The sequence below is a fragment of the Myiozetetes cayanensis genome, unplaced genomic scaffold (genome assembly GCF_022539395.1).
Source record: "Myiozetetes cayanensis isolate MyiCay16 unplaced genomic scaffold, myiCay2020 scf7, whole genome shotgun sequence".
NCBI classification, from domain to species: domain Eukaryota; kingdom Metazoa; phylum Chordata; class Aves; order Passeriformes; family Tyrannidae; genus Myiozetetes; species Myiozetetes cayanensis.
Window position 1 is genome coordinate 34,649,426 of NW_026087964.1, and position 25,199 is coordinate 34,674,624.

General features: G+C 34.3%; 1 long non-coding RNA gene across 3 annotated transcripts; it reads right to left on the reverse strand.

Annotated features, from left to right (window-relative positions):
* Nucleotides 1–894: 894 nt before the first annotated feature.
* On the reverse strand, nucleotides 895–24,337 carry LOC126652148 (uncharacterized). 3 transcript variants are annotated; one of them, XR_007631894.1, is made up of 5 exons: nucleotides 24,228–24,337; nucleotides 17,333–17,414; nucleotides 16,409–16,508; nucleotides 15,913–15,972; nucleotides 895–6,526 (listed from the first exon to the last, which is right to left on the reverse strand). It is a non-coding gene; the product is annotated as an uncharacterized LOC126652148 (long non-coding RNA). The 3 variants fall into 3 exon arrangements; XR_007631893.1 differs by having other exon boundaries at nucleotides 16,409–16,533; XR_007631892.1 differs by lacking the exon at nucleotides 16,409–16,508.
* Nucleotides 24,338–25,199: the final 862 nt, after the last annotated feature.

A 25,199-nucleotide genomic window follows, 5' to 3' on the forward strand; every position in this document is an offset into this window, starting at 1 on the left:
TTTGCAACAATAGAATTTCAAAGTTAAATGCATTTTTAAAAAAATAGTTATAGGAAAACATGCAGCTAAATACAAAATGAAAAAAACAAAGTATAGTCTATTTTTTCATCCTCCCTTTTAAACTTTTTTTTTTAGAAAATACCCACAAAATAAGGTAACCATTAAAAAATCTGAAACAATATATTTTTCTTTCAAATGCAGGGATTCTTACAAAAGCAAAAATTGCAAAAACAATAGTCACTTACTTGACTTGGTTACTAGATTCTCAGAAACCTTTCCAACCCCAGCCTAATAAACTTCAATGTTCTCTTCTTGTAGCCAATAACTGAGAAGAAACAGTTGCTCATCTTTCTTTTTGTTATACTAGCATATTCAAAATTAATTATTTGCTGTTTAAGGTTTGTCATTTTTAAACTTGGATGATGGCATATGTAGTATAGAAATTTTTTTAAGAATTAAAATTCGGACAAAATTTTGAAACTTCCCCTCTGCAAAGAACTCTGACAATTTGGCATGACTTTACTGATTTAAAAATGAATTTTTAGAAGCAGAGTTAAAAATGTTTGAATTACTTTAAATCACTTACAGTGTTTTTATAGCATTCTCTTTACATGAGAAGGCCTCTGTTTCCAAGAATAGGTTCATTCAGAGTGTTTACTAGAATGCCATGGCCAAAATGCTCTGTATCCTTTTTTTTCTCTATGTCACACTCCAGATGAGCTAATGCTACAATCATCCTTAGAGTTCTTACCCATTTGCTGGTGAGTTTCTCTCTTAAACAGTCAGAAAGATGGTCCTTTCCTTCCATCACTCCAAGAAAAATCAAGTCAAGATGATGGTTAAAACTTTAAAATAAATATGACAAACATACATATATAGTGATGACTGCTTTCCTGAAATGAGCCTATATTTTTTAGAAATATGACAAACTAAAATTCTATTTGACACATATGATAATAATGTAAGATATGAAGATAACTTATCTTTCCTGCAGTATACAATATATATCAAAATGCAGTGTATTTCAGTAAATTGCAAACATATTTGCACACATTCTTCTTTTCCAGCATGTGATGATAGGCTACATTTTTTCAACTTGGTTCAATTTTCTTTAGGTTACTACCAATAAATTTATTAAATAAACATATATGCTATAAATAAAATCGTGCTACTATACTCAGTGTTGTTTTGTGATGGAAAACAATTTATTTTACTTCCATTTCCCCACCCCCAGATCACTATGCAATACAATATTTAGGCTGTCAGTACAAATCATTGAAGTACATTTTAGACAGTTTTCAGTGTAATCTCAGAGCTAAATTATACTTTTTGTTAGTCTTTATGCACATTTTAGATTACTGAAATAATTTTATTAGTTAAATAGGAGCAACATTATTTAAACAGGACCTCTCTTCCTGAAATTGTAAAAAAAGCTCAGCTTGCTTCAACACTAAACTAAACAGTAACAGCATGTTGTATTTACCATGTAAGGTCATCTTTAATGTTTATATAGCATCTATTATAATGAGATTCTAATCCTGACTGGTGCCTCTAAATGCAACTCAACAGGAAAAAACCCTGTCAATAACGAGTATATTAATTTTCTTTTTACTAATCCATAGAGCCAGTAACTCAGCCAGAACAGCTGGTATTCTTACCTCATGTATCAGCAAAAACTGAATAACCATACTGTTATAATGAGATCTCATGGTATTAAAACATCATTTAAGTTATGGCAGTTACTGTTATGGGTATGCTGCAGAATAAAACATTTCAAAAACAAATTATGAACTAAACAGTGCTCTGTGAGGTTGCAGAGTAAAGAACTTTATGTGATACATCGATCAAGTAATAGCTATTTTACTTTGAGGTTAGGAATCATTCTGCCATAGGGCTCCTCAGGCTACTTTGAAGACTCTGCAGCTTTTGTCATCCCTTTTTACTTTTCTACACACTTGGGTCATAGACCACTTGCTTCCAGAAGACCAGGGCAAGTTTTCCTTGCTTTTGCTTCTGGGATATGAATAGCCAGTATGACTTTACCAGACTGGCTGCAGTAACTAGGGAACATTTTGACCTGGATATATCATCATACAGTCTTTAACATGATTAAAAGAGCTTTCCAGTTGTTTTCTATTTCATCCTAAAATACAAACATTACTTTGTGCACTACAATAAAAGATCTTTTTTTTTTTTTCCCCCCGTAATTTCTGTATTTTATGCTTCTGTTGCTCCTTCTCTTATGTAATAAAGAAAATATAAGTGTTACTTTTCCTGAGTTGCTGAACATGCTGATCAAATCATGAGGAGTTTTAACATCAAACATATTTCTCTCTATATTTTTATCTGATTTCTGATTGGGCTTTTTTCTGAAACACCTTTGTAAGGCTGAATGTTTGTATCCAGAATTCTTTTTTCTCTGTGATTAAAGGCCTGAGAGGTAACTGTCTTCAGACAGCAACAGATGGCTTCATGTCAGCCTGCATATTTTTTTTGTCTCCTCTTATCAGCTGGTCATCAAAGGCCATGTAATGCCCAAATGGAGCATTACTGTTAATGCAACTTAAATATTTCAAGTGGAGTAAACAAGATAATGTTGGATACTACATTAATACTATTTTGCCCATAGTTAATCTTCTCCACTTTTCCCCAAAGAAACAATATGACTCATATGACTGTCACTTCAGTTTTGGCTGGAAATACTTGTAAGCTGCAGAATTTTGCCATTTACATATAAAATTAGACAAACATAAAATTAAAAGTGCTATAAGGGGAAAAAAAGAAGTATTTTGATGAGCAATATTTTCTTCCAGTGACACCAGCAACATGTAATGGCACAGTGCCCTCCACAGCTACATTGGAACATCTTCAACCTTCATCTAATCACGAATTACACTAAAGGTCATGAGTTAACCATATGTCAGGGTAACTGGGAGGCAGTTTGGTTGGGGGGCAGGGAAGAACAAAAAGGCAGGCTGCTATTTTTTAGAGCTGTCACAGTACAATTTACCAAAATCTCTTCTCAAGCACAGAGAAAGAGAATGCATCTGTGACTAAGTTTAGGACTTCAGTGACATGGCAAAACTGTAATGAAGATTAAATTACTTTTCCCTTTGGGTTAATCTTGCATTTCAGTAGGTTTCTGGATGTACTAACTGCTTCCTAATTATAGACAAATGATGATGGGTTCTTAAAAAGAATAAAGACTAAATAGATAAGATTAAAGATCCAGCTACCAGATAAGAAAATTAGTATCTTACTAGATCTTATACAGGATAAACTATGAACATTATTTTTTCTCTGTTAGGAACCCCAAGTCCTCTTTCCTATTAAATTTTTCTCCTATGATGATGGAAACATTTTGTATTTCTGTAACACAAAAAGTGATTTTTGAATAAAATATTTCTGAGCATAGGTCTATCACATAATTCTTCCTGAACCAGGACTACAGGAAACAAAATAGGGTTTTTCTTTACCTTAAACCATAAAATCTCTGTAGTAACAGCTAAGCACCAACTTTCTCAAAAAAGCTTGGATCTACAGAAACCATGACAGCTCCACATCACCTGATGTCTCTTTTTAAGCATAATCTGTATTTCTGAATATAATCCTGCATTTTACCTTCTGTTCCCACCCAACAGCAGGGGTGGATATCAGGTCTAGGTAGAAGTGCTGCAAAGTATATCCTGGGACATAGCAATACACCAAAGAAAATACAGAACAGTATTTGTTGCCACTAAACACATCTAATCATTCATTCACTAGAAAGGATACCGGGGTTCTGACTGCCCCCACTTTCCAGGTAGGAAAGAATTCTGGCACATACAACAGTTCTGCAATTTGGATTGATTAAGTAAGAGCATATGAGTAAATTTACAATCTAGAGCTGGTCAAGGTGTTAGAGTCTTAATTTATTATTTTGTCAAAAAACGAGTATGGTACAATTTCCCCTTGGAAACAATGGGAGAAAAAGAGTTGTAAGAAAAAGACTCTTTTCTCCTTCCACCTTGACTGGAAGCTCTGACTGTATAGAAAGAGAGAACTCTTCCTCTCTTCCAGTAATGTTTAAATATGTCTCAAAATATCTCTTTGTTCTTTAGCTATCATACTTCCTGTAAAACTTCAGAAGATTTAGAGCATAAGCACAAACCCCATTGCTTATCCACTGAGCAGCCTTACACTTCCCCTGTGTATGTGCCTCTACCTTGGCTGTCCTATGGAGCATGTTTCTGTTCTGTGTTTAAAGAGCAGCATTCCCAAACCAGCACTTCCCAATGTCCTACTCCAGAACAGCAATATGGAAACTCTGATGGGGTCCACTACTTTCTCACTAGCACTGGGAATTAAAACCTGGATGAACTGGTATTATTAAAACATGCATCACTTGTTGATAGCAGAATACAACCAAATTACTTTGTTATTTAAACACCATGGGATGGACAAAAAGCAGATAAAATATACATAAGAAACAATCTGAAGAAGAAATACCAGTAAAAGCATCATTATGAAGTAGAAATATTCATACAAAAATATTTTCTATATTGGGAAATTTAGCTAATACCCATAAACATAAATTCTGCTAAATTCTCCTTATTTATGCATCCAGTCTCCCTTTAAAAAGCCTTAGACTATACAAAAAAATAAAAATAATATATATAAGCAAAGTTTGTCAGAATTGGATAGCCCTTTTAATGTGCAGCAGCAACAACTTAATGATTCTTTGTGGTTGGTGTCTCTGACCCTTATCTGAAATCCAGTATGTATTTTCCATGGCCAGAATAGAATCATCCAGTGGAGAAGTCACAGATAAATCCCATAAGGTTCTCCTGGTTTTTGAAGGACAGATTTTAGCATAGAAATTCTGTTCAGATAACTGGATGGCATCTATTCCCTGGTCTCACCCAAGGCAAAAGCTGACTACTAATGCTCTGTGAGCCTTGCTTTGTGATCATTAATTTGACACAGCACTCCTCTGAGTTCTATTTCAATTCAAAACTTTTACTAGGGAAGTTTGTGTTCAGTGAAGTGAGGATCATAGTTAACCTAAGATTTTTTATATCATATCCAGTGAGAAGCATTAATAGCATTAGTTTGGTTCAGTCATAATTTTTCTTTTTTCAGAAGTGGATGCTGTTTCATTTAATAAAAATTAGGCTGACACATTTATACAAGCAGCATTGAATGTCACAGCATCCCTGATTAAACATTTAGGGTGGAACGTCAAAGTCTTGGCTAGGTCTAGAATCACTCCAATTTTCCAGAAGGGATTGGCATATACAATATATATAACATCACCATTTATCACAAATCTGCTGTGCTGCATTTTTAATGAAAAAGAAACTTCTACCCTGGTTATTCTATGCTGTCTATATTTACATAGTATTTAAAAAAGACTAAATTTGAATGTGAACCAGAAATTGACAAAAGTGTAAGTCCTAGTGTCCTACTTAGCATTAAATTTAATGTACTAATCCTATAAAATCAAGAACTCAAAACCATAAAGACAGCTTATAATTTATAGATCGAAGAACTAAGGATTCAAAGCTCTTTTATACATTTTTCTTTACGACTATATCGGGCAAAGTAGTGACAACCAGAGTAGAGGTAGTGTAATTTCTTCCATTCAACCCTTGACATGACCAATAACCCCTAAACTTTTTCTCACACGGATTCATGTTTATATATGAAAAAGAAAGATCAGAAATTGCCTTCAAAAAAATAGAAAAGTAAAAGTAAAAACCTTCATGATATTTTAAAGGATTGTCATAATAATTTTTAATCGTACTGCGAATGAACTTAGTTGACTATACAAATAAGAAATTTACAGAGAAATATTCATCACTGAATCAAATTCTTCAGTTGTTGGACAGTATTTATGGTTCAAACAAATACTTAGACAACTCAGGGCACTAAGTGTAACTTTTTAACTCTTGCTATCCTTTATTGTCTTTAGCAAAAGAAGTCTTTTTGTATAGGTCAAAGATTTGGTAAAGTTTTTCCTCTTACCCATTTAGATACATGGCCAAACAAAAATGATCAACCTCCCTTTAAGGCAGAAGAATATCTACAGACACTGAGGGCTGTAAAAAAAAGTGTGCTTTAAGAGACACTGGAGAGTGAAACAATCTCTACTAGCAACTTTCAGTAACATATGGCCAGTCTTTCTCATCATTGGCAAGAATTCCTAATTACCCCTTCTCTGAATAACGTTTAAATGTCACTACTGTACATGAAAAATAGTATGCATCATAATCTTTCAGGAGCATTGAAATGCTTAGATTTCTTACTTGGACCTGCAGGTGGTATTTCATACTGGTCATACATTGGCTTCAAAACAGAGTGACTGCTTTACTCAAGGTTATGCCATCAATTAATAAAATATTTTAGTTTATGGAGTTTATAAAAACAGTGCTTTGGAAGGTATTAGTAGAGTATACAGGCACATCCTCTTGCATGCATCTCAGTGTTTCTGGTGCACTTTTGTCTTCAAAACTGTGAGTCTTCCAACTATTCATTCACCATTCAACTGCAGATAAATATAAAAGGGGGACAAAAAGAACAACAAAATGCATTTATTATTTTTACACTCAGTGAAGCATTAGAAATGTACTTCAGGTTACTACAATTTCAGTGCAAGGTATCTAGGTGGTAGAGTGCCTCATCACACAGACTAGTTGATCCATAGGAGGAAAGGTTAGTTTTGGAGTCAAGGATCTAAGTTCCCAGCTTATTCCTGGAAATTCCCAGAGAAGATATCATCTCCTTTCTATCCACCACCCTTGCTCATTTCCTTCAATAGTGTACATGGTTTCTATCACCTTTAAATGCATGCTGCCAAGCCAAGGTCCCATTAAGATGCGTAGTTCCTCTGCTAAATATCTCAAAGAAAGGACTTTTAATTATCATGGACAACTGAAAATAATAATAATAATAAAAAGTAAAAATATCACAGTTATTTCAAATGTCCTGTTCTGCTTTAAGTACTTTGGAGGGTATGGGAATGTCTGTAGACACACTGGACACAAAGCTTACAAGTAGAGTTCTAATGGAGAGAAAAAATTTTATTCTAAAGGAATGTCTAGTGTTTGCTGAAGCAAGTTTTTAATGGAGATTGAAATCTGACTGTTTTTTTGAATACTGACAAGGTTGGGCAAGCAGAGTTTGTCCTATACAAAAGAGAAAAAGTCAAATTTTCTTCCACCTAGAGTCACACTGATGTTGGTTTTCAGAATATTCACTTGTCCTTGTGGTTGATATTTCTCTATCGGGGAAGCTGTAGGCTATGAGTTTCAGGATAGGACTCAGGCAGAGCCTGTTCAGGGTTTAGACTTGGCCATTAAGGAGCAGGGAAATAAGGAAAGAACAGAGAAAAAGAACACACAAGAGTTTTGCTAGATTAGGAGGTCAAACAGCCGTAGCAGTAATGCTGATCATCCATACGGCTGGAAGTTCAATATTCTCTTTACTCAGGTACCATAAGCTGTTGCAAATGTAGTTCAGATCACCACCCCTTTTCAAGATACTGTCACTGCAGTTTAGGTTCCTTTCCACAACAAATGCTAAATCCCTAACTGACACATTCTATGTTGTGCATTGCCACAGGTTTGTCTGTATTTGCATTGTTTCCAGGTTTGACCTGCAGCACACCAAAGCAGTTATAATTACCAGTAGCTACATACTATAGTATAGAAGGAAGAGTTACCCACAGCTTGCACCAGGCAACCTGCAGCAATACCTGATAACTCTGCCTCTGCAGAGCTAACAGTGAATCCATCTCTTTATCCGTTCTACCAATGTTCCAGAGGTATTCCTAACAGAAAGTGAGCAGGACTTGCTTTGTTTCTCTCATAAGAACAATTTCCAAGGGGGAAAAAGGCTGTAAATAAGAAAATAGAGAACCACCGCAGTGTAAATCCACCGCATTCATAGGCTAGAGATCTGCACTGCATACACGAACCACAGGATATTAATCTGTGCATTCCTTTGAGCTGTTAGTGTCTCTTAGGCACTGCATTCCAGGTGTTTCATGTTCCCTGTTCATCTCTAAGGTTTAGGTTGATAAGATATTCAATCATGTTGCAGTTTTGCCACTTACTAAACTATTGCTATGGTTTCCAGAAGTCAGATCTCTGTGGAGCACAAAAGAAAATACTAATTTGCTGAGAATGAGTGATACCATTGAAGGCAGCAGAATAAAGTTCATAAGAAATACAGGTTACATATGAATCAAACACACACAAATGTTTCAACTGGAAATTTTGATGTTTGTTCAACTGTTGACTTGTGTAACTGAATTTTCAAGGTCAAAACTAACCACAGTGTTTAAAATTTCCTAACAAAGGAATATCTCAGAATTTGACACTCTCTAAAATCACCATTGCAATTTGATGTTTAATAGATTAGCTTCTTTTCAAGCAAAGTGAAAACAGAGTTTTACTTCCTAAATAGTTTTATCCCACTCCCCAAGAAACCTCCAATGTCAAAACTAAAAGACTCCTATCAGTTATTTAATCCTGATTGCAATTTCCCTCCCCACAATTTTATGTTTAAGTATGTACAGATGAATGAGGCTCTCTAGTGCAATATAAAAGAAAAGGAAATGATGGGTAATGCAGTTGTTCCACTATATAAATGTTTCCAGTAATTTATCCATCAAAAGTAGGAAAAGTTTAATTATAATGTTGTACAGCTGCTGCAGGAATATTTTATCCATTAGAAATGACATGCACAGTGATGGCCTAGTGAAGTTAAATACTATAAAAAAGAAAATAATTCATAGCAGAAAGTTCATGCATTTTCATTTCCTCTTTTAAAAAGACTGCAGTAGAAAAAAACCAAAACCTATGCTATGAAATAATTCACTTTTCAACGCTATTAATTCAGTCTACTCTGTCATGAATACTGATGCTTTGCAGTGCATACCATATCTAAGACCAGCCATTTCAAGGGTGAATATGGGAGGGATTTCATTTATTAGATTTCTCCTGTTTCCTTTAGTATCTCTTTTAGTAGGAAGGATCATTTAGGCTTTGTTTTAGATCAGAACTTTTTACTCTTAGTCTTCATTAGTGATGAAAATCTGGAGACCTGAAACATATTCATTTAATATAGAATAGAATGATTCATGCCTGAAAGAGGAAAGTGAAAGGAAAAAAAAAGAAAAAGCAAACCTCCCTACTATAAAGTGACATTAGTAATTTCTCTCTGTCATTTTTTTGGCAGCTGATGTTCTATGTTTTGTAAACCATTACATCTAAAACAACTGAAGCTGTAAAACTTATGTAGCAGGTCAGGGGAAACAACCAAAGCCAGGTCAGAGAGTCTGAACCCATATTACCAGTTCAGTCAGTCTTGTGTCACATCACTTACTCTTCATTTTAGCATACTAACTTATCAATATCATTGCTTATAAGGAATACCATCCTCTACTCATTTTCAGAGGCCTTTGCTGCAGATATGTAAGAACTGGAAGTTTGGGATACAAAAGGAGTGAGGCATTTTCTCAAAGGAGGTATTTTTAGAAATACTTCGTAATAAGAGGGTATAATAGAACTACTATTCATGTCACAGGAAGCAAGAAGAGTAGGAATGAAAAACAAGCCAGTAATGTGAAGCAAGGGAAGCAAAGGACACGAGGAAGCTATTAGTTTAAACATGTGAGGTAAGCCCCATTATTAAAAACGTGGCAAAGGGCTCAAATTTGATTGCAAGAGATGAAGGCAAAAACCCTGGAGCTGAACAGAAAGAGATAACTGTGAGGAAAGACGACGTATCAAGTATTCAAATTTTAGATAAAAAGGAAGAAGGGGAAGTTGCCCACATGGATATGAACAGAAAGGAGGAAAGGGTGGATTTGATGATAAAGGATGGATTTGATTTGGTAAGAAGGCTTACTGAGCTGCAAAAAATTAGTGAGGAACCAAGAATGGCTGAGTGGATTAGCCAGAGCAAAGAAAACAATGAAGCTCATGCATAAAAAACACTAGTCATTGATCTATTTCTACTGTACACCTTTTGTCATCTTTCAACCACAACACCAGAACTGCAACTGGGCTACTTTCAAATGCAAAAATGTTATCATTGATTTCTTGAATTTGCACTGGCCTGTGTTGAAAAAGGTGCTGCTCACAGTGTCTTTAAAGCACTTTAGAGAATAGAAACTTAACATTTTCTATAATAGCAACTAAGGACTGATGTATGCAATAAGGAATTTTTATAGAAAGATCTCCATCTCACTGGCACAAAAATAGCACTTAATAAAGATCTATTCATTTCTCCAAACTTACAGAATATTTATCTACAAACCTCAGAACCAAATACAAATATTTCTTGAGCAGTCTTATCACGTAACTCTTTCTGTGATTCATTGATTTTGTTTGGAATGCATTCCCTGGTCTTAAATTTAATACAGAGTGAAAGGAAAATGCCATCCTAAAGGTCAAATATCCAAACTAAAAAGGAGATTTTTAGAAATAGGAATTAAAACCAGACATATTGAAAACCCCTCCAATATTAGTTGTTTTTACCTGACAACTACATACAGCGAAGAAAACTTGGTCAAATTTAGTTCACCTTCAGCAGATATTAAAGAAAAATTTTTTATTAAAATTACCAGGGAAAAAAATCTTCTGTATATGAAACTATTAACCCATTTACTTGTAAAGTCATTAGCATATTTAGGAGTGTTTCTGACCAAATGACTAGTTTTTCTGGGTAATTTTCATTGTATGATTTTCCTTTTTTTTTTCCCCCGTATAAAATTGATGTACTCCTTTTTGTTGCTAACCGCTAAGACATTAAAATAGAGAGCTCCTAGTGTCCAACTAGTGGCATTCAATTGGATCAATATGTTCGAAAAAATGCTTTTCCTTTAAACAAGTCTAAACTGCATTTTCCAAACAGCTTCTATTTATACTTTCATTGAAGCATCCAATCCTCTCATGAGATGCAGAACTGCTCATGGTGACATTAGGTTCAGTAGTAGATTCAGCAGAAGGTTGCTGCTGAACCTGAACATTCAAATAAGACTGCAGTGGTATGCATACAGCTACACAGCAGCAGTGTAATTTACACAGTAATCTATCTCAACACAAGTTTCCCCTTTTGAAGCAACGTGTTAAGACCAATTCTTCATGAGGTTTCTGAGATAAGATGCTTTTGTTCACAGATGTGGAAACTGAACTTGAACCCCTGGAAAACGCAGTCTATATACAGCAAGGAGTGGGAAATGACTAAAGCCCAGCTGGACTGATTTACTTTCTTTACCATTTATTCACATTCTGTCAGATGTTCAAACTTGTAAACTAAAAACGGGAATGACTATTCTTCCTCAGTAGTTCAGTATCTCCTGTGCATCCAGTGTAATATAGAGCATTTCTGATTTCATCTGTTTTAAAAGATAAAGATATTATTATTTCTCATTTTAAATGAACGTAATGTTGTAAAAGTGAAGCCCTAAAGATATTAAGTTTATTTCTGTATCCATATCTCAGGCCTCTGAAATTCAAAATATTTTCATATTTTCTAGGTTTTGGTTGTCCAGGGAGAGTCCTGAGGACCCTTAATTGTGCTTTATAGCTTTACTTTAAATATTTTACTTTATATACTTTATATACTTTAAATAAACATAACAAGGCACTTCTAGAAAGTCCAGTTTTCTGAGTTTTCCAAAAGTCTGTTCTCCTACACAGACAAGAAGATATCTTGCAAATTCCTACCATTAAATTTTAGGCAAATAAGAAAGGATGCCTTTGGGATTGAGGGAACACCTTGGCATTTTCCTACAATTGTTAAAAGAAGACAGTGTTGTGTACAATGCAGAGACTTAAAACTTTAGGAGTCTTACTGTGAACATCTATAGAGTCTCTATGGACATCTACTGTGCAAAAGAAAAACAGTATTAGGTAGATGGTAGAATTTAGTAATGAATAATATGCTTGGAAATTTTTGACCATTTAATAAAAGATACAAATCCTTATGAAATTTCACATGATTAAAAAGAAAAAATTAAGGAAGCTTTGAACTTCTCTGGAAAGTTTTAAGGGATTTAGTCATCAAGATATGAAAATATGATATTAAATTAGCAAAAAGTCTTCCAAAAGCATAACAGTATCAGAATATGATTTCTTAAAAGCTGGGCTAATATAATAATCAAATTACTGCACTCCTAGCTGCATCTTCTCCCTGTAAGCTAAATGTATAAATGTACCTGACAGACATTTCTTCAATGTGTCCTATCACTCTGTCATATAATTGGCATGCTGCTTTCCCTTTAAATTAAACCAGATTTATTCAGCGATGTAAAAGCCTCCCACCTTTCTGTCAATATATCTCTGCACACAAAAATAGTGAAGTAAAGATTTTCCAGTCTGGTTAGCTATGAACAGATACTACATGGTGACAGTTCTTCTCTTGAACACAAAAATCAAACCCAAATTTGGGTTCTTTTTGGTGTATATCTATATATGTGTGTGTGTGCCTTGTGTATATATACGTAGGGGGTGTGTGTATATACACTAAAACGTATACATGCATGTATCATCAACGTTTTCACTCAAAGGAACAGTGGAGAACTTAATTGAATGATCAAAATTTCAATTAAAGAGATATAAGAGATTAGCATTTGTGAGATGGGCCTCCAGCAAACCATCTGCTGAGACAGGTATGAAGAAACTTGACTCGGCAATTGCCTTGATAATATTATAAAAACTACATAAAAAACCTGAACTGATGGACAGAGTGCTTTGGAATAAAAAGAAACAATTACTAATGTAGTTTCAGCCAAGTTCTTTCTATCTGTACCATATAGAAATTGAAAAATGCTTGTTCTGGTGAGAAATTTTTAAAGTTAACTTTGTGCCTTCAATACGAGCTTAGTTTAAAGCCCATTTACAACCAATGACACATTTTCAGCTCACTTTGGGGTTTCAGAAAACAGTGTGTTTTGCTGAAAGAGGAGAGATACAAAAAACCTCCTCTTTTAGTTTCTGTCATTAAATATTAGAACTGTGGAACTGTAGCCTTTTGTGTTTTCTAGTCAATTTTTTTAAGGTAATGGTTTTAATTATCTATAATTTTGACAAAGCTGGATGAAATTTTTCATGTAAGGTTACTTTAATTTATTTTGTCTTGATTTTAGCCAAACAATTTAGAGAAAATTTGTGGTTCACTAATAAGAAAAGAAATTCTTATTGATAATAGATTCTCATCAACTCTTAAATGCAAAGCTATAGAATTTCTGTGCTTTCAAAGCATGCAGCTAATATCTAGCAGGGCATATTCTTATAGAAAGCACAAGCTAGCCCTGTGTGTCAAAGCTTGCCCCAATTATCTGCTTTTAAAAATGCAACCTTCATGTGTTTAGAAAAGACAGCTTTACTGTGAGTAAGAAATTACATTTGTACTAAGAATGCTTCAGATTGAGGACACCAGTTATTTTCTTAGCAGCATCTGAGGACCCTGTATGATTCTCATGTATGTTAAGTCTGCTTATTAACATTGATAATAGGAGCCCATCTCAGTCTCAGTTCTTTCTTTCTTCCTTCCTTTCCCAACCTCAACTTCCCTAGAACAAACCTGGGGTTATAGCAACAACACAAAAACATACTCACAATTAAAGCAGTTGAATGAAAACCCATAGAACAGAATAATATTCTTTCCTTAGCTACTGAATTTCTATGTGCTAATGAGCGAGTAATTTAAAATAGACTATTCATGGATGGCCATTAATGGGATCTTAGAATTAGTGATCACCTGATTTCTGACCTGTTGTCCTGATGTGCAGACATACTGAATAGTAAAACCTGCAACAGAAAGTCAGCAGGAGCTTTGCTTTAAGCTACTGTACCACTGAGCTATTTGTAATGCTAAGTAGTCTGGAAAGCAGGTCATGGGTAGCTCAGTTTGTCAACCAAACTGAGGCATTTTGACCTTAATCTCCATGTATGACAGTATATGACAGTATGTCATCTTCTCATCTTTCAAGGTGATCTAAAAATAAATATTTTAAAAATAAATAAAGTATGGATGGGATGTTTGCTACAGAAAAGCAATAAGAGATGTTGGAAATTCTGGAATTGAAATAGGTTTATATAATGCAAATGGAAGTGCAGAAAGGCAAAAATAAAATTCATAACTTCCTCTGTTGAATCCAATCCCATTTTAATTCTTTGAATCTCTTCAGGTAAAGCAAATAAAAAAATACCCTTGGTATTTGGATTTAATGATTAACAATCTAGATGTTATTTCTTCCTTGAAGTTAACAACTAATGTATGACACATCAGTGAATAAACAACAAGACAGAAATAAATATTCCAGTCCAATTCCCTCTCTTCTAGGATGTGATTTTTCTATTATATAGAAAGAGAAGTAACTTTTCTTCTTCTACCTGTTCTCCAGAACATAAATTCTGGAAGATAATGAACCTTTATTCAACTGCTGCTTACTCACTCGTATTTTAACATAGTGTAAATGACTGGAGCAAATATGGAATTCTTGTCAACTTTGTTACTTTGTTAACTAATAGTGCTCATAGTTGTGGTAGTAGAAATTAAAAATGCATCAGATTCATTACGTTACCTAAAATGACATTTTCATTCCTGCGGTAATGAAAGTGAGTTAAACATATTTAACATTTTTTTCTTCTGCAATAATTATGCTCATCTTTTAAATCTAGACTCAGAGCAAATTTTGTACACATCCATCACTGTAAACAGCTTTCCTTCTCTTCAAAAGAAAGACTAAATTTTCTTTCTTCTGTTGTTTTTACCTTCTCTTCTTGCTATACTCAAAATTGCCATCATGATACCCAAGATTCTTTTTTGTATGAAGCTGAGAAACAAGACTCCGTTAAATGTTATTTTGTTAACTTAGTTTGCTGTAAAGTTACCTGCTACTCTTCATCTGGTAGCTTTTGAAACTTCAAGAATCTAAACAGGAGCATTTTTCTCAGTGCTTTGAGCTTGAAAATTTTCCAAAACCTACAGACTCTACATGAAGTTTGGTTAAAGTCATCAACACCTGCCCATTCTTGTCAACAAATCTCAGCTATTATTTATTTTCAAGGGTTTTTGACAAAGCAGATTAATCTAAACTTAAATCTGCAAGGAAATCTCAGATTACTGGAAGTAGATACAGTATTACATTTCACAAGAATGATTAAAAAGCACTCCAGTTGAGGCAGATGATGGCATTTCTGTGATGTGTGCAAACTGCTACTCTGATCATACTGTGAATTTGCTTCAAAAAGGAACATATAAAAGGAAAATATGTAATTGGCAAAGCTGCAAGTCAAATTTAATCAGGTCATTAGTTCAGAAACCCAATGGAGAGCTTAATTAGATGTGAATTATCTAATAATTGTGAGTATCTCTGATGTACATTTGTTTGGACATCTATTACTAAGGGTCCCTAACACTGTTCTAACCTTACAGTTAAAGTCAGAAACAACCCCTTTGAGTCCTGTGTTGGCTTCCAGCAATCTACATATTGTATCAAGTTATTAATGCGAATGTCAACAGATATGATTCCTTGTAAAAAATTTCTAGCAAATTTTTAGTGATTGTATTGTTTGTTTTCAAGTATGCTTGGTCTGAATAAGTTTGATTCTACATCTTTAGATGTCTTGTAATCTCAGGTACTCACTTGTGTCCCCGATTATTTTCACTAATTTGGCTTTTCATTTTGACTCCAGATAAAAAATTTGACTTTATGTCTATGCTAAAGTCAACACAAAGTCTCACCTTCCTTTCAGCTTTTTGCCAACACTTGTCTCTCCGACATAAAATACAACTTCAAACCTAGAATATTCTCAAATTTCAACAGAACAGATATAAATATAAAATTATAAAATATGCACTATAGCTTTTGTGTAGTCAACTAATACATTTCTGCCTCTTAGGCTCTTAATTTACCTTATGCAGTATCCAAATCCATCAGTAGAAGGAAGAACACGCAGTTATCCTCTTAGGAACCTAAGTAAACAATACAGGCACACTGTGCATTAAATCAAAAAATTACTTGTAGAAGTAAAGGTAGAAATCTATCCCATATTTATGGTACGTATATAAATAAATGCCTGATATTCAGTACTCAAAATTACTGTCAGGAAAATATGCTTGTGGTTCTTACTGTCAAATACAGACTTGTGAACTAAAGGGAATGTTTATAAACATTAAATGCAGTGTCTTTTTCCCTACGGGTACCAAGAAATATGATTCCAGTTTTCTAAAAGACATATTTATGAGTAGATTAGACAAGCACTTGTCACTATAGCAAGTAGGCGTGAAAGACCTTTCAGGGTCTTCAACAACAATCACTTACTCTGTTGCTGATTTTATATATATCTTAGTTGGAAATTTTAGCCTCTTTTTCATCTTCAAGACATTTGTATTGTAATGAAGTAATCACCTTGAGGGTGCTTGAATGGAAAGCTTCTCATGGTATGTGTGGCACTGCTGACAAGTATAACAAAGGTCTATGTTAGACCATCAACTTATATTCTGCTGCACTGAAAATTAGAAGAGAAAATGAGGCTGAAAAGAAAAAAAATCAGTAGTATAGTTTCCCTTAAAATCAGATGAGACATTATGAAGAAATAATCAAGCCAAAACTTATTTGAATTTCTCTGTCTAAATCAATACAGGAGTAGTCTGTCTTTGCAGTGATAAGATAGGAAGATTCACTCATTCTATCTGGGCTCAAGGCAAAAGTCACAGGTTGAAGTATAATCAAAAATTATCTTCTTGCTCTTTCTAGCCTTTTTTTTTTTTTTCTTATTCCTCTCACTCCTAGAGATGAAACTTCAGCCGATGATCTCAGAGCTTCAGATTATCTGTCACACAGAGAAAGGCTGTCTCAAGCTACCAGGACTTCTAGTCAGATATTGACAGATAAGATGTTCTGGGTGATAAAAATAGATTTAAAATCCAAAGTGACAGTTTTTTACTAGAATCATAGCCTACCTATTGAAGTCATGATATAAGATAAATTATACAATCTAAGTCTTCCAATCAATTTGTTAACTATCCTATGTATAATGAATATGATTTTCCTACTTATGGCAATTTCAATCCCCCACAAATCAACATAAATAATTTCATATTTTTCTCTAGACTAATAAAAAAAAAACTCTTCATAATATAAACAACTTCTACTTGATTTGAAAAACTTAAAAATTCAAGGGTATACTGACAGAAATAGTCATACTCCACATTAAACTAGTTTATCGTTCTAACTGAGCCCATGGTAACAGTGTAGTATTTAACAGCTTACTTAAAGAGATTCCTATAACTAGGAAACATCTATCAGCTTCAAAACTCTGTTCAGGCTTACCTTAAATTAATGCAGTGAGTTACACATTCCATAGGAGTAGGTTAGGTAGCAGAGAAGAAACAACAACTAAATCAGAAAAAAACTGAAAAAAAATTAAATTTAATGGAAAATAATTCCATCCACCGAGAATTAGATAGTTCTAATATAAATCCAGTTTGAACTGATGGGCAAACTATTCATGAGTCATTGCACAAGCCTAATAACACATGCTATTGGTCCAGGAAACAAGGGAGAAAGAAGTACATCTTCAAAAAGATGCTGTGTATATCTTTAGCATTGAATCAAAGTAGTTTAAATAGATATAAAAATATTACTCTTATGCTGATGATGACCTTGATGATGCTTTATTAGATCATTTAAGCCTGTGCATTAATTATTTTCCTAAAAGCACAGGACCCAGAAGAAGGAAAAAAAAAAAACCCAAAACAAATAACAAAAAAACCCTATATGTATAATTTTTCCCATATTTGGCTTTGGGTTCCAGAGGACAACATCCGCTATTGAAAGGGAGTTCGTAAAACCTGCTGCAATGTAGGAATCAGGGCAAGATGGAAAAGGAAGGTTATAATTTTTGTACAGATACATCACTTATCTGCACATAGGGTCTCAGCCCAGGAAACATCCTTCTGAGCACGATGACAAGCAATCATTGCCTGAACAATGCTACATTCAGCCAAGGTTAACATGAAGTGTTGTATCAGAAAAGAGGGAGTGTTGAAGAAAGGAGGTAACTTATGCCTGGAATGGAGATATGATCAACTGTGATCAACTGAGTGGTACAGAGAGCCCAAACAATGAGTCAGCAGAGTTCATGATAGATGTGCAGATAGAGGAGCTGACAATCAGTTCAGAGGTGTGAGACACAGCATACATCCCACAACATCATGGGTGCTGTTTGATCTCATATACCAGTATACAGGAGAACTGAAAAATACATGGACTTTTGTAAGTGAGTTTAAAAGTGTTGCTAGAAGAGATGAGAGTACAAAATTAGTTAAATGAATGAGGAAGCTGTCCTCTGGAGTCATGGCACGAAAGTCAATGTAGAATCAGCACCTTGGGGCCCGTACTTATATGGCCAAACCAAGACTAAAATCCAACTATGATTCAGTATTACAAAACATTTTGGATTTATAGGCTAAATGTATTACAGAACATATGGAAATGTAAAGTAGAACTTTATTTTGGATCAATGAAGTATTTTCAAAGTGCTGTGGTCATGTGGTCAATCTAATTCACTTGAGAAAATTAGATTGTAGACTAACTTTCCTTTAAACTGTTAAAATTATTTGCAAAATAGACATCTACATTTTCATGTAATGATGTGTTCACTCAAACTCGGTACCTTTTAGGATATCATAGAATAAATCTGATCAATTTTATATGAAAAAGTAAAATGTTTTGAAGTAAACATTGTGCAAGCATTCAATAAATTTAATGTTCTGAGCAATTATTAGATAGTTTAAATCAAACGTATATACTCCATTGCATGTGTAAAGAAATTCACAGCTATGAAAGCAAGAATTCAAAGGAAATATTCTTTCATGTATTCAAATAGAATCACAATAGTATAATGAAAATCATCAGAGCTAAACTACTACTACTAATGACAAACAACAGAAATAATAGTAACAACGATAACAATCCTATTACAAGACACCAGTCTGTACCAACATTTAACAATCCTCAGTAGAAATATATTCTCCTTTCCAGTCTCCTTGCAACATCCAAATAAAACCATACCAAGGTAAAGGAAGCTTTCCAGCACAAGCACAGAAGACAATTTCCTACATTTTCACTACATTCCTCAAGAAGATTTTTTTTTTTTAAATTATCAAAATGGTTCTGGCAAGACATGACTTGTAATTTACTGCACATCCAAAATTTAACTAAGCATTTAACTAAGCCTGCGCCTTCTCCCTTGTAATACTCACAAAGGTTTTATCAGCTTTGTCTCTTTATAGACTTTGCTGATAGAACCTCATGCTCTTTACAAGCAAAAAATATGAATTAATTAAGTCTCACAGCATCCATATTATGCAGAAAAATGACATCCACTTTACAGATAGGGAATTTCATGAGTTCATGGAAGTCAAATCAAGGTCATACAGAAGTCAGCTGTAGAACTGCCACTGAATTCAAGATTTATCCATAACTACAGTAAAGCTCAGGTCAAATTGAGAGGAGTCAAATTTTAATTCTTTCTCCAGATTCACAGTACCAGGCACTAACTTCTAGCTGTGTTTTGAAATAACAATGGCTTAGTCTTTTTTTTTTCTCCCTTGGATTGTTGGTTGCCAACACTGTTCAATTTGAGAAATAAACCAGGGACTATAAAGGAATTAAGAGAAAAAATTAGTAACACAGGAGTTAAACTAAACTGTTCTGACTCTCATCAGAGCAATTCCATGGTGAGATTACTCTGACAACTGCATCCATTGCAGAGATTTATTTCACTACATTTCATCTGCATCATACCTAGTCTTAGTCTATGACTTTTCCACAGTGTAAACTAGTTTAGATTAAGAGCAAGTGAGGTAGAAACCTTTCACTTGGATGATTTCTTGTAATCCAGGGTTCTAAGGACTAGTGTTAAAGAAATAAATGTTTTAGACATTTTTTGAGCCCATACAGACTACATATTTTCTAAATATTTTTTTAGGCATTGAGGAACCGCATTATTTTTAACACTTCTATTATATATACATTTCGTCATGGAGTGTACAAAGGTATTTCAGCAAATCATACTTTACCTTTATTTTTTTATTGGCTGTAGACTAGCTAGTAAAAGAGTAAAAGAAAGAAGCATTGTGGGAAAAAAGGTAACTATTGTTGGTGGGTTTTTTTTAATTATACTTAAAACATGCACTTTAAACATGCGCTTGCATTTGTCCTGCTTAAACATCTAGACAGATGTACAGTTAATATTTGCTTTCTAATTTATGTATTCGTATAAAGATTCTTGCTAAGCATCCACAGGTTATCTCCTCCACAGGAAGTTTTTTGGAACTTTAGCACTGTGGAAGTGATGTATATAGTTTCCATGTTCTTTAAAGCTTGCTTCTTTTTCATACTAATTATCCCCAAGCATTTGGTTAATCAATAGATACCTGCTCTGGCTCTTTCTACAAAGCAATGAACTGCAAATAAACTGTATAATCTCCTTTAGCATGCTATGTTTACAGCCCAAGGTACGCCATTCATAAAATGATGTATTATGTAAGCAGGAATGTGCTTTATCTTCACCTGAAAGCACATACACTTTTTTGGTTATGTTCAAATTCCAAGTTGATTTCAATCCACTCAACAGTTTTGACATTTTGCTCAAATTTTGTTCTTATTAAGAGAAAATGGAAATCACATTTTTTCAGCATTATTTTGTATTTCTTCCCAAACCACATATGTTATCTATTTAATTAAGAGGCCACATTTATTAAGGTTTGTATCTTCAGGTAAACACTAACAATGTGAGTTCCTCTCATCTAGAAATCGTCTGTACATTGGACAAAACTAATAAATAAATTTCTATGCATGGAAAGTTTTGTCAGGTTTTAAGATAGAAGCATGATTTGGAATGCTCTTTAGTGATAACCCCACCCAGGGTTTAGTCCCAAAACAACTCTGTGCTCTCTGTCTCCCAGCTTCACATTATTACTGGACCATGCACACCAGTAAGCTCCAGTGTTTCACTACCTTCATTTGCACCATATACTTTGGCTTCTCACCACACAGTGTATACAGGTGATTGACAGCCAAGTTTGACACCTGTCTCAACACTGGATGGCTATTCTCTCCTTACTGACATTTTCTGAACCTCCACTGGTGGGTTTCAGCTGAAAGACAGTGTCTACACACTTGCTAGTATTCTCATTTACATAGGTGAGCCTATTAAACATAGCTCTTTGTGTAGATGATCAGATTGAGGAGAGTTAAAACTCAAATAGAATGTCTAGTGAATTGTGCAGTGAAAACATGCTACTGAACACAAATATCAATTTGAAAGCCACTTGTAAACCCTAGATGAATTTTTCTCACTGCAGCTAAAAGAACTGGAATGGTTTTAATTTATAGCCTGACAGAGAGCAGAGGGGACTAAGGTAAACAAACAGAAGTAGGTTTTTATCTTCCTTTAAAAACAAAATAAGCCAAACAAGCTCTTCAGACTTTCATATCTTCCAATCAAAAAATTAATTAAGGCATTATTTAAATTGACATACATAAATAGTGCAAAAGATTGCAAGGACATTTACTTAATTAAAAATGAGGCTTATTTTATAAACCAGACTTTAATTCAGCTCAAACAAACCCAAACTAATTAGAATTGGTGTATTTCCTATATTTATATAAGGCTCTGGATTCCTCTGAAAAGTTCCTTACTTATGATCTCTGAGTATAAGGTATTTCCTGACAAAGCCATTGGCCATATTATTTCAAGAAATTTTAAGCAGAGCACTCCATTAACCATAATTAAACAGTCTATTAAGGAAAAAAATGGTGCCATATGACCATGCCTTTCAAGAAGGCTTGGAAAGAATTATTTATTTACTCTCATTGGGAAACACATATACTCATGATATCTTTGGTCTCAGTTTAGCAATTTCCACTACACTGTGCTATTTTCTGTCTCATCTTCACGGAGAACTCATTTGCAGGCAGCAACAAACATGAATGGAGACACAGTCATGGTTTAAACTTTCTCAAATTAATACAGGTCTTAGGTTAATTTTTCTTTGCGTAACCAAAACTATACAATGGTATTACTTTTCTATGAGCAACTTAAACTCCTTTTCTTGACATTAGAAACCAAATTTTTTCTTCCTTTTTTTTTTTCTTTAAGAATAATGTGAAGTTGACAAAAGTCAGAAGTCAGCTCAACAAAGAAAATAACAAACTTAAGTTTTCCCATAGTATTATGATAGTTGGAAATGCCATTCTCACAAATACAGCATGTGTCACACCAGGGTACCCAGAGCTCTGGCCTACGATGATTTATTACAAACAATAATTCTGTATCCTGGCAGTTGCTGGAGCAAGGCTGTGCTTGAGGCCTATGCACATACATATTGGAATTAATGAAGCAGCAGCTTATGCAGTTGCAAACAGCTGGGGGTGCTTAACTTGTTTTTCTCTACAGAATTTTTGGATTTCATTTGTTTCTGGCAGTTATGGTATGCAGTAAAAGGGAGAATGGTGAATGAAGAGAAATGGAGATATGCAAAAGCAGCAAAATCTGGACCTATGTCAACAAAATATGCTCCTCTCATAATATAGATACGTTTATTTTAATATTTCACCTTGTCTTATTATTTCTGCTTTCTCCCCAAATGCTGTATTTGATGTCAAGAAGATTGACTACAAATATGTCTGCAAAATACACCAAGTAGCATGATACAGACCTTCAAACTCCTGCTGAATCAAGTCTGCCTCAAAACCAGAAAGAAAATAAAAATGGGCTTCTAGCTGTTCCCAATGCGGTCCTGTTCTTTCTGGACCTGTGATATTATTGTATCCAGAGCTCTTAAAAAACTTGGCACAGCACTATGCTAGGAGGATATGACACCTCTGGTTTGCACCTCATCTGGAATTACTTTCCTCTTAAACCAACTATTGTACATAAATTGTACTCACAACAGCAATTTATTTGTGATAGTTACTGTGTGCAGCTCTACAGCTCCAATGCATTCTTAGGGCAACTGGTATGTTCTCACTTTTAAAGTTCTTAGCAAAAATTAAAATTTAAAAAAGTAATAATGGGACAATTATAATTGTCTCATTATAAAAAGCAATAATGGGACAAACATAAAACAGTGCATCTGAGAACAGATATTAATAGCACTACATCCAGTTGCTGCAGAACATGCAAACAGTCCTGAGCTGCTGCTGGGGAGCACTTGTTAGGATCAGAGAGAGGGAGGCAAAGATGGGTGTTTCAGCAGCTGAAGAGAGGTTGAAGGGCAGCTGCAGAAACTGGAACATATGTGATGCTTCATGCAGAGACTGTGGGCTGTGCAGCTGGCTTAATTCTCTATGGAATGTTCCTTTTCTCATGAATATTCCTTTATTCACTGCATCTCCTCCAAAGGGGTTGGCAGTGCCGCATCACAGGATGCTGTCTAGTACTCTTCAGAGTCTCACTTGCTATAGCTTTTTAAGTCAGCTAGAGCTCTGAAATGATTGCTTACAGCTAGGGCATGTTTTGATTGCTCTCCTGTCTTCCTTAGGCTATTCAAACGAAGGCAGCAGCTGCATTTTGCCATTCACAGTCATTTATGCCTAAAGGCTCATGTTTCCTGTCAAAAGTTGGAAACAGTGATTGTATGTGATTTTTGTTCTTTAGTTTAATCGTACATCACCGATATGTTTTCATAGCATTTTCCATCTAGTAATGACTTTATTGATCCATTCTTCAGTCTTTCATCTTTCCATGCATCTAAGCACATTGTAACAAACTTCCACTGATCATTTTGTACCTTGAATTGCACATAAGTATATATTATAGAGCTATTCAGTAATCACTCAGTATCAACAGGCATACTATACAAGGGCCCAAGACAGCCAGACATTCTTAACTGTCACTGGAAATAATCACAGTTAAAAAGGAACAGAACTAAGCTGCTACCATCTGCTTGGTCTGTTTCCCATTGCATATTCAAAATGAAAAAAAAAATTAAAAAATTATAAGAAAACAAAAAAAGGAAAATAAGCCTATGACCACAAAAGCAAACAATTAAAAAACTTCCTTTCTTTTTTCTTACTAAGAATATTAATTCACATGCAGTGGCTGTAACATTTAAATTTATTTTTTTAAGACATATATTTTCACAATCAAGAACTTTATGTCCTTACATTCTAGACATCCTCATCAAGATGAACAGTAATATCTAAATATACTTACTTTACTCTGATATACTGTCCTTTTTTTTTCTCTTATGGTTTTCCAAAGAATCGAACATATTTGTGTTGAAATTAAATCTTCTTTTACCGCATCCATGCTTTCAGTGTCTATCACATTCTACTGCTACACCCACAGTGCTGGATTTCTAATATTGCTAATATCACTTCCATAGCAACACACTAAGACATCATAAACTTGGCATTACGGTTTTATTCCTAGATTAGGTCTAAGGAGGAGCTGATTTCAAAAGGCAGCTCTTATTAAAGCATACATATACGTGATAATCAAAAGTAATTGCCAGTGGAATACAGATAATGGACTTTAGAGTTCTGTAAATCAGTTTCACAAAAAAGTTGTCTCTTTTCAAATCTGACCAAGAACAAAGACCTTGTTTTGCTAGTGATATTCAGAATATATTTCCCCAGCCATCCTTAAAGAAAGCACCATATAATCACAGAGATTCAATTACTAAGAAAGATAATATTACTCTTGTTTTCCACTTGCTGGATTCAGTTCATTACTCAGTGGATACAGCACAATGTAAAATGGGGGCTTTTTAGTTGCAAATATTAAGAATGCACAAACGAACACACAGAATGAATAAATGAATGAGAAGGAAGTCAACTTCAAACACTGCCAAAATAATTTTATCAATAAATCTTTTTACTTTTAAGCACAAAATGTAATACGTTAAGTAGAACACATATCATTTGGTCAGCATTCTGGCACATCTTATGATATATAATGACTAAGGACAAATGGGCTCCACTTGTTACTTCCTGGCAGGAGTCTTAAGTAAAATTGTTAAAGGAGGATAATGAAAAAACCCACATGCAGGTTGTATTGCCACATGCCTTGCAAATGGGTGAATATCTAAGAAATAAAAGATGCTATCTGAGAAGTAACTAAATCTTCTTTGGTTTTACTTTGCGTATTTTTCATTGGCAACAGTCATGATCATAGAGGAAAATA